Source organism: Miscanthus floridulus, chromosome 5 (assembly GCF_019320115.1).
Source record: "Miscanthus floridulus cultivar M001 chromosome 5, ASM1932011v1, whole genome shotgun sequence".
Classification (NCBI taxonomy): domain Eukaryota; kingdom Viridiplantae; phylum Streptophyta; class Magnoliopsida; order Poales; family Poaceae; genus Miscanthus; species Miscanthus floridulus.
This window is the reverse complement of record NC_089584.1, coordinates 136,264,816-136,276,112: the sequence shown is the minus strand read 5'-3', so window position 1 is coordinate 136,276,112 and position 11,297 is coordinate 136,264,816. Positions and strand designations below refer to the sequence as shown.

General features: G+C 42.2%; 1 non-coding gene and 1 pseudogene across 1 annotated transcript; both read right to left on the bottom strand.

Annotated features, from left to right (window-relative positions):
- Window positions 1-66: 66 nt before the first annotated feature.
- LOC136455804 (U1 spliceosomal RNA) lies at window positions 67-222 on the bottom strand. The gene has a single exon (XR_010759270.1). It is a non-coding gene; the product is annotated as a U1 spliceosomal RNA (small nuclear RNA).
- A 172-nt stretch (window positions 223-394) lies between these two features.
- Window positions 395-3,063, bottom strand: LOC136453759 (uncharacterized; annotated as a pseudogene).
- Between the last annotated feature and the right edge of the window lie 8,234 nt (window positions 3,064-11,297).

Here is an 11,297-nt window from a genome sequence, read left to right as displayed (position 1 = left end):
AATCTAAATTAAATATCTTAGTTTTAATCTAAATCTAAACAAATAAATTATATGATTACAATTTAGTAGGGGTCGCGCGAACGCGTACCCCCTCTACAACAAATTATGACATCCACTCTCCTATGGAGATGCTAGGCTAACACTCTACCCAAGTGCAATAGAGGTTGCTAACCTAGGCCATGAGTCTTATTGATCACTCATAGACCCTGTCCAGGTAAGTATGTTTTAAGGTTGTCCTTGGTGTTTGATTTGTAGTCTAGCCACGTTGCCAACCAGACTAAGATACCGATATGGAACTAAACTAAACTCGTATCCCGTGGGGTCCCGCAAGTTGTTTCACAAGCCCAAGGCCGCATTGTTGGTCGGCTCATTGGGCTCCGCAAGCCCACTGTCCTTGATTTTTGAGGCCGTTTATTTATGTATAGTCCATTTATTGGGAAAAAAAAACTTTTAAAGGTGTGGAGGTATGGACAACAGCTGTGAAAACTGAAAACCATTAAAGCGTCTGCGATCGCGGGCTCTCCGCCAGCTGCCCTAGCTTACTCATTGCACAAATCAAGTGACATGATACAAGAATTCAACGATGATGCTGGATTGGAAACATGCATGGCATAAGATTGCTCCTTATCCATCATCTATCACAGTTTGCTGGAAATGGCGAGAGCGAGATACTTGGTGTGGCGACCATGCACAATCACCTCGCCGGTGCTCTTCTTCCTGACCTCCACGACCACGCACCCTCGATGCCCAGAACCGTCCCCTCGATCTCTATTTCCTCCTGCACAGGACGCATACATGTATATTACCAATGAATGCACGTTAGAGCAGCATTTGATTAACTTGACTGCTGCTATGTTGATTAACATCTAAGAAAAAGGACCTCTCACGCACGTTTGCACGGGCCGCGTTTATGTACGAGATGGTGATCTCCAGGGACACCCCCGTCGTCGGCGAGCCGCCGGCGTAGAAGACGGCCGACCCAACAAGGTCCACCAGAGATGCCAAGGCCCCTCCGTGCATGCGCTTGCTTTTATCCTTTTTGGATTTCGCGTGATCCAAGATTCCAAGTAAAAGCATGTGCATGAGCGAACACATCAGGACAAATGTACCGAGCGCTAGATGAATATTGAAATTGATAATCACTATTATGCACTTTTTTAAAGAAAGAAAGACATCAGCATGCTGGCTTCAAACCAAGTCGCTTTGGAGCCCTGGTGGACTGCTCTGAAGGTTTTTTTGGAGGCGTAATGGCCTCATCCGTTCGATCTGAAGTTGCCGTTTCGGCGGCCTTTGTGGCCTTTCAGTTTTATGTTCAGTTTCTGAGTACTTCAGTTCTAGCTGTAGTTGGTGCTACCTGTGGTGCGTCCTCCTCTGGCTGGTGTGAGGCTTATCTTGGCTTAAAACCTGTGCTGTAATCGACTTTTGGTCTTTTTGCTAATATATGGTTGGAAGGCTGGGGCTGTTTGCCCTCGAACTCTTAAAAGAAACTTTTTAAAAGAAAGCGCAGGAGAGTTGTATTTCATTGAATTAAGGAAGATTATTATTACAGCGTTTTAGGGTTTATATACATAGATCGACCCACTTGAGTTGCCGCATCAAGTGCACTGTGCACACAGCGCGCGCACGTTAAATGTGAAATTTAGAGAGGAGCGCCTATCTAAAAATGTGAAAGATCAGTTAGAAAGCTTGGGGGGGGGGGGGGGGGGGACATGTTCTTCAGATCCGTACATCTCGTGATTTCAGTTCTACACGTGTTAGTACATAATATGATCCCCAGATAAGTACACTAGCTCGTTCTTAATATATATCACCATTGGTCAAAATTATTTTAAAACTATATGGATTCATAATATAATATGCGATGTTGATTACTAGATTTCCTGTGAAAACTATCTAATTTCCTACACATCTCATTGTTCCTCCCATATGTTGTATTGCTAGCTAAAGTTTCATACTGGATCAATCATGCATGTCGCTATTCTAATGATAGACGACGGGGATGAGATGAAAAAAAAAACACTATTTACTACCATGAACAATACGCTTGTCCATTTGACCCCTAGAACAGCATCTCAGGTCGGTTATTCTCCAAATTAGTTCGATATTGTCCATCGTGCCCGCCCTAGTAATTAATGAGGAAGAAAATTAAATGCATGTAGTATGCACTGAGCCTGGGTGTATACTGTATGCATCTAATTTCTTCCGGTAATGAGATTTGTCCTTCTGCTTGTCCATATACAAGTTGAGTTTTTTTTTTTTTAAAAGATATGGGTGCAGAGTCCTATGTTAGAATAGTTTCTTTATGATCTGTTGTTATTTTCAAGCAATTTTGTAGTTCTTGGGGTTAATTTGGACTATGCTATGGTACTCCTAGGTGGTACTAGCTCTAATAAATTTGAGCCCTTGAATTTAGAAGAGATAAACAAATAATTAAAGGGAAAAAGAGAAATAGCTAGCTATCACAAACTTTTAGGAGCTAATTAATCATAAACATACACACCCCAATTAAGAAAAGTTATCCCTCTGTACGTGAATAAATCAATTTCTTTAAACAGAAAACTCTCAAGTTGCTTTACCTTAAACAAACTTCACCCTTTAGAAAAGTTAACCCCCATTTAGTTACCCCTTTGTCCGTGAATAAATCAATCTCTTTGGACAGGGAACTCTCAAGTTACTTTATTACCTTAAACAAACTTCACCTCTGCAAGTGCCAAATGCAACTCTACAAGCCATGCAGTAGCTAGCAGTACTGTAGTTAGTAGTATAGTCCTTACGTACCGTAAGGCGAGGCGGCACCGTGAAGGAGCAGAGCGCGCGGGCGGGCTCGATGGCGTCGACGCGTAGGCCGGCCACGGTGAAGACATCGTACAGCTTGCTGACCATGCCCGGTTCCAGCTGCCACTCCATCACCGCCGCTTCCTTGCCGTCTTTGCTCTTGCTCCGGTCGTCTTCTAGCTTGGGCATCTTGCTTGCTCCTGCGTCCGCCTGACGCTGATCGTGCTGGCTAAAGTAGAGAGCGGTTGGCTGGCGCGCTATGTGAGGACTGAGGATCATGAGGAGTTACGTCCACCCCACTAGCAACATGTGGCTGTGCGTGGAAGCTAGCGAAGCTGCGCGACACAGCGCGAGCATGCATGGGGCTGCCGGAATGCTGGATTGTGTTAGATAGGCACATGCGTGGTACGGTGGCATTGTTTGGTACGCATTCTCGGTGATAGCTACCGATCTGTCGTGAACACATACGTACCAAATGTTAAGAAATCACGTGCTTTCATCTCTTCGTCACATGCGACATAAATGTTCTGATGTTAACACTTAAACAGGCAACAAGTTCTGTTTTGGGAAAAGAAAAACAGGGACGTTGCTAATTCATGCTACGCCCAAATGCATCTCGAGTAGAGGAGCCAAATGACAATTAGAAAGATCGTTGAATCTATTTAGACGCAAATTTATGGCACATATTCAAGCAGTAAAGTTGGATTTAGATGCAAATCTAAAGGGTTACTTTATATATTCTTTATTTCTAATGGTAAGGGTTGGTGTCTTTTTTTAGAAAATAGAATTGAACCAATGACTATTATAATTTTAGATTTACTTTTTTTCCTAGCTTATCTTGTGAAAATTAACGTGAAGACTTCTCTGAGACCTCTTATCAGTAATAGTGTGATGGTACATATTAATTAATTGGAAGCATACCTGCGTGTTGCTGCGGGAATTGCAGATGAATTAGGATGAAGTTAGACTAAATGGATGACGTAGCATACTAATGAAGTAATGACGATAATTAAATGTATGTGATGTTGGACTGTTGAGGTGGACTGCTTGCATGTCGAGATAGAATGACCGGTGAAGTTTATAATTATATAAGATATATATATATATATATATATATATATATATATATATATATATATATATATATATATATATATATATATATATATATATATATATATATATATATATATATATATATATAGATTACCACAGGAGTACAAGAGGCACGCTGCCATTGGTATAGCGAAGAGGCTGCGTTTCCTATGAATTTGCGCGGAAGCAATGTACTGTTGACACTTGTATTCCTACTGTATGCTGGAGAGTACAAGACTTCAATATTGCCGGTACATGTTAAGATGCAACCGTCTTTTGCGTTCCGATGGTTATTATCATTCACAGCTTGGTGACTTTGGCTTTTCAAAATGGAAGGCTGGTAGTGGATCTAGACAACAATTCTGGGGCAAGCACTGTCTGCACAATCATTTCTTTTTGGAACCGGGTGTTTGATCCAGGGGCTAAAGTTTAGTAAACATCACATTGGGTATTTAAGTACTAATTAGAAAGACTAAATATGAGTTTAGTTAGGCTTAATAGATTCATCTCGTAAATTAGTCTAAACTTGTGCAATTAGTTTTATAATTAGTCTAATTTTAATATTGTATATATGTGTCAAACATTCGATGTGACAGATTAACTTTTAGCCGTCCCCCAACATTTCTTGTGTTTCCTGAGAATGCCAGCGAATATCATGTGTTGTCCATCAGATGCTTGGCTCCTGACTGTCGATGTTTCACCACCGATAGCCTGCCACGGGGGTATCCGAGGCAGTTTGTTCGGGTTTCAGCGTATGCAGAACTCGATGGTTAACGCAAGAGACAGTCTTTTTATCCTGGTTCGGGCCCTTGACCGTGATCGAGTAATAGCCCTACGTCCAGTCGGCGTTAGCCTTTTCGTTGGATTGATTGTAAAGTGTTGTGTTGCGTTCTCTGTTGTGTTCTCTCCAGGAACTCCGCCCTCCTTTATATAGTCAGGAGACCAGAGTCTTAGTCGGTTTACAATGTAGAGTCATAGTAGGATTACAGGGTAGTATTACTACTGGGATTACATAGGAGGAATCCTAATCAAACTAGATCCCCTCTCTTCCTTGCGGTGTATCATGTGGGTCCCGCATCGACAAGCCCCCGAGCACTTCATGGTTGAACTCCGAAAGCCTTGTCTTGTTCCTCCAGGTCTTGCCGAGCAGGAATAAGCGTCGTCCGAGTGCTTTCTTGAGTGAAACCATGTAACGCTTCTTAGAATCTTCGAGTGGTGTGTGCTTTTTTTTAGAGTGATGTGCGTTTTTTTGAAGAAAAAGTACACTCACTGGGTGTAGCCCCCGAGCCTCTTACTATTTGGAACAAAAAGTTGAAGGGTCTTAAATCTGAGTTGTTCAAAGAACTGAAAACCTCTTCTGAGGATATGTAGGATCTTGTCAAGTAAGGCAGCCAGCGGTGGGCGAGCTCCTTATTTGATGACGTGGTCCAAAAAATGGTTCCCTGCAAAGTAATCATACGAAAGTATATAATAATTGATATACAAGATATCAAGTTGGAAGTATGTCCCAGTATTATAAAATGCATATTAAATTTTTTCGTGTCTTGCTCTTATTAGGCTATGTAATTTCCCTAAGTAGGTAGCCTGTTACGTTTAAACGCCTCTCGCACCTTTCCGACGAGTAGGCTTCACGGATTAAGGCCTCAGCAACCTGGGTAAATTAGCAACTGTTAAAAGAAGATATTATAAAATGTATATTAAATTTTTTCACGTCTTGCTCTTACTAGGCTATGTAATTTCTTTAGGTAGGTAGCCTGTTACGTTTAAACACCTCTCGCACCTTTCCGGCGAGTAGGCTTCACGGATTAAGGCCTCAGCAACCCATGTAAATTAACAACCGTTAAGAGAAGACATTATAAAATGCGTAGAGGCATATGGATAATATCTAGAGATATATGATGATTAAAAAATATTAAAAAAAATTAAACCATGACTTAGCTTTGACGGCCACTTGTACGTACGTGTATCTCATCGATAGAGTGGTGCACATGCCCATGCAAATATCTTATTCGGCTTCCATGTAGATGTACGCCCTTCTGTTTGCTATTGGCTTGCATGTATCTTGGCTCTGTACGAGTATAGGATCCTCTCGTCGTTCGTGCTGGTCATTTGTTAGGGTCCAGTTTAGTTCTAGAAAATTTTGCAAATTTTTTCAAGATTTCTCGTCACATTGAATCTTTGGACACATACATGAAGCATTAAATATAGATAAAAAAATAAAACTAATTATATAGTTTAGACGAAATTCACGAGACGAATCTTTTAAGCCTAATTAGTCCATAATTGGACACTAATTGTTAAATAACAACAAAAGTACTATAGTAGCATTTTGTAAAAAAAAATTCGCCATCTAAACACTACCTAGCTTGTTCTCTCGATCCGGCTTGACGTAGTCGAATGCTCCATGAGGACGTATCGGGGTTGGGAGCCCGGCCGGAATCCTGTCCGCCGGGTGCTGATCCCAGTAGTAGTCAATAATCATCATGTCCGAGTTGCTATGGAGCCTGATCGAGTCGGATTCTGAAACCTTGTAGATGCGGTAGATGCAGGCCACATGTATATGACATACACGCAAGATTATTTGCTTCCATGGGCTAATCGTGCATGGCTTTTTCTATCTTGGCAGTGCGTGTGCACACATGCATGATTTTGCATGGTCTTGTAGATTTGTGCTTACGCGGATCTCTGCTTGCTTGTTATTGATTAGCGAAGTTCGTGGAAGTAGCAGCCGAAGCCAAGCTTCAGGGACTCCCATACGGGCCGCTCGATGTGCCGCAGAGGCTTCGGCGAGCCGCTGTTCGCTAGGGTCGCTGCTTGACTTGGTACACCATGATGTGTCTGTCATCTGAAACTGGCTTCATGACGTTGATTCTCGTTGCGGGTAGCCAAAAGACATCATCGTGACGTCCCATCGCAGACCGCCGCCGTGTGAATTCGAGTTGTTGCAGATGAATCTTGATCCTGAGGTCGATCGAGCTCTCGAATGCGATTGCGTCGAAAGCCCTTACCTGGCGCGTCAGCTGTCGATGTTTCACCACCGATAGCCTGCCACGGGGGTACCCGGGGCAGTTTGTTCGGGCTTCAGCGTATGCAGAACTCGACGGTTAACGCAAGAGACAATAGATTTATCCTGGTTCGGGCCCTCGACCGTGATCGAGTAATAGCCCTACGTCCAGTTGGCGTTAGCCTTTTCGTTAGATTGATTGTAAAGTATTGTGTTGCGTTCTCTGTTGTGTTCTCTCCAGGAACTTCGCCCTCCTTTATATAGTCAGGAGGCCAGAGTCCTAGTCGGTTTACAATGTAGAGTCATAGTATGATTACAGGGTAGTATTATTACTAGGATTACATATGAGGAATCCTAATAAAACTAGATCTCCTCTTTTCCTTACGGTGTATCCCGTGGGTCCCCGCATCGACACTGACTATATTCTGAAGCGTGATTTTTGCCAGAACAGATGCTTATGCGTTTGGGATTTTTTTTCAAGTGGGCTTGTTTAAATCCAGAGCGTAAAGTTTATTGTGTCATATAGGGTGTTCGGATACTAATAAAAAAATAAATTACAGAATCCGTCGGTAATCCGCAAGACAAATTTACTAAGTCTAATTAATCTGTCATTAGCACATGTGTTATTGTAGCAACACATTGTTAAATCATGGACTAATTAGGCTTAAAAGATTTGTCTTGCAAATTAGTTATAAACTGTATAATTAATTATTTTTTTAATCTATATTTAATATTCTATATATATATTTAAATATTCGATGAAACATGAAATAAATTTTAGGAGAGAAACTAAACACGGCCTCATATTCGGTCGCAGGGTGCTTGATGGCACTGGAGGACATGTACTGTCTTTGTCAATCTACTTTACAGAGTTAGTACAGCACATTGGTGCCATTTTCAGTTCCAACTCCTTGAAATTTTTTCAGACAGAGCCTCTGCTGGTTGAGTCTTGCGCTTCATGAACTGATGGATGACCACATTGAAGATACTATTTTCTGGCCAAAGCTACATGTCTCTGTTACTCTGTGTCAAGACGAACCGTGAGCAACGCCCTTCTATGGGAGAGGTTGGTTTGGTAAACTCAACACGTGTGATAGTAGTTCTTCCTTTCCGTCGGCAAAAGAATGTAATTACAGGCAGCGTGCCGGTCAAATTATGACAAGTTTGACCAAGTTTATAATAAATAATAATAATATTTATGTCTTTAAATAAATTTATTATGAAAGTATATTCTATAACTAATCTAATGATATTTATTTTGTATCATGAATGTTTAGTACTTTTTTTATATAAATTCAGTCAAAGTTTAAATGGTTTGACTTCTCGAAAAACGACAATTGTATTCTTTTGTGGGCGGAGGGGTAGTTTAAAATGTTACATCACAAGATCTCTCTCTCTCGGTATATATCTTGTCCGTCTTATTGGATCAGAAATTGAGCACTAGGGATTTGTCTCGACAGTTCATCCCAAATTTTACAAAAGTGATGTGGTAATCAAAAGGGAATCCTACGTTGTGAGCTCGCTGTTCATGGTTAGAAACAACCACTCCACCGTTTGCTGTCTACTACTGCCTATCCTCGTAAAATAAATTCTATCTTGGCGGAGGTAATTATTGTCCATTTGTGTCTTCCGTGTTGTGTTGTGTGTCTGTTGATGAATTTGGACTTCAGGCGTGGAACTTGAATGAGCTGGGTCGTGTTGTGAGCTTTCCATACTATATATACCGCGTGCCACGCTAATGTCGTACAGTCGGTGAGGAAGAAGATGTTGAGTCGAGAATGATGTCAAAGTAGAAGTGTGTGAAGACAACGTCAACTGACATTGCAAACCAAAAAGCTAAAAGAAATGCCAATCAACTAGCGAGGGAGAAATCCCAATGAACTGATCAGAAAAGGCTCTCTAGGTAGTTGATCAACACGATTAGTGACGCGAACCCTAGGTATGGATGATGTTGCCCCTGGCGGAGATCTTTATGGACGATCTCCCGGAGGCACACTTTAAAGCGAAAACTTTAGGTTTTGTGACATAGAATTTAAAGGTTAAAACTAAACTTGTGATACCATGTACAACGAGTATATTAGAAACTCCACACACTATCTATTCTACCAAACAATCGTATATTTTTAACACACTAACACCTTCCTTTTCAAATTTTTGTTTCAGATAACTGTGGTCCTCAAAATAGTTGCTTCTCTTCTCCGGCAAAGGATGTCATCATACAAGAAGTCAATTCTAGCAAAGCTTCCTGGGTCGTGCTGGATAGGTCCTGCATTTGCTCTGCTACACTGACTGAATAGAATGATGAGGGGTTTCACCACCACCATGTTACTTAATTTTTATACTGAATCTGCAGGCTCTACAGGAGAGATGTGATGCAGCTTGAAAAGCACATATCTTCCAAGGTCGCAATGTTCAATGAGGACATGTCTGTGCAGGCCGTGAGATCAATAAGGACACGACCCACATACAAAAAGGAAGCCGTGAAGGTGCTTTCAGCAATCGTGGCATTTGAGGCGGCCCATCCCAAGAAGCTAGGTGTGGAACTGCAGCGCATCGATCGACCCGTCTCCTAGAGCTGAATGCCTGAATCCAATGCCATCACGATGCCCACTTGCTTATTGCTGTCGAAATGATTCATCTGTTGTTCAGTGACTTCTGTCTGATACGGAACTTCATTTGCACAAGTTTCAATTATGTCCTGCGGCTCGTCTCAGTCTAAATAAGTAACGCCCCCTTCCTTATGTTGTTGTATTGTCCAATACAACTCTATTTAGTATATGTATTCAAATCTCGGTTTTGTTGCAGCTCCTGCCGCATAAAACTGCGAAAATGAGGAGTAATCTGAGCACAAATTGGCGTACAGAGGGCACCTTGGGACATTATAGGATTGACGCCATAAACTTCCTACAGTAAATTTCGAGTATTTTTTCATGAACTACCACAGTTTATCAGTTTTTTTAGAATTTTCGCCAACAAGCTTTTAATAGGGATACAGGTGGGTAGCCAATATAGTTTTATGGATTCAGCTAGTTCAGTTTATTCCTCACTGAAATTATTTATATGCATCACACCATTTTAACTCATTTTAATTAACGAGTTCTGATCCAACCCAATGATTTAAATAAAACAAATAGAATTTGCATCTTTGGTTTTTAATTCTACTTGAGACACTCTCTCAGAGTTATATATAGATGGCCAAACAGACCATCCGAGATGTGCCGACACGAGCCCGGTAAAAGCACGAACTGATGAGGCTTGGCAAGGCACAACATGTCGGCCATCGTGCCATGCCAAAAAGGGCTTCGTGCCTAGACATCGGCCTAGTCACAGCACGCCGGGTTGATTTTCGGGCCAGGCTAGCTTGATAAGCATGGTCTATAGAGCAGGTCAGGCAATGCGAGGCCTGTGTCACGGTGCCATCGACGCTTCTGTAGCCCCACAAGCCCATTGTGAGGTAGCACCACCGCGCCACGAAGGAGCGTCGAGCAGGAAAGGAGTCAAGGGTTGACGTTTGGGACATCAGCGAGGGAGCATAGCTAGGAGGGAGGAGGCAGGAGCCGACAAAGAGACAAGGCGTGCGCAGAGAGGCTGCGAGGGAGCAAGGGAGGACAAGATGGCGGGTAGAAGCCACACGGAGGACTCGCACAAGGGAAGGGAGTGGAGAGGCTGTGGATAGGATGGTGTTGCTACGGGTGACTCGCGCGAGGGGAGGGAATCGGGAGGCTGCAATAGAAGCCGCACGAAGGACTTGTGTGAGGGGAGGGAGTAGTGGACTTCAGGCCAGCCAGGCCACGGGCCACATAGCCATCTATAGAGTTATACCAAGCGGCTGATATTTTTAATAGTTAATAGTTAGATGGTGATTCTTGTTCCTAATCTATGTCAACCTTACTGACTATGTGAATTAGGCTGCAACCGGGTTACTTGTTGAGAAGTTATGGACCTAAACAATAACCCTAGTTATTTGGAGAAAAACACTCGAGATAAATATCTTGTAACATAGGGCTTGCTCAGAAGTGATTGCGGCGGCAATATTGCGGCTATCATTAGCAGCAACAGTTGCACGTGCGCTAATATAACCAAGCTACAACAGCAATCACAACCGAGCACAGCAACAACAACTACAACTTGGTATATATTGTTGGATTTAGGCCCATGTTTGGCCTAATCTGAAAATTCCAAAGCATGCACAACCTATAGTCCCATATTGTTAATTCAAGTAGAGGTTGCCTTGCTTAAATATGAGAGTCTCCTCTTTATGCAAAATAGGTGAAAATGAGATAGAAGGAGACTGTTGCTACACGCACGTGCAGCTCGCGCGCATTTTTCGCGTGAAAAATCACGTGACTTGCGACGAGCGTTTCTATTTTTTATGCTGAGCGTAATGGCGCTTCAATGTGATTGAAACTGCCATTTTAAACAG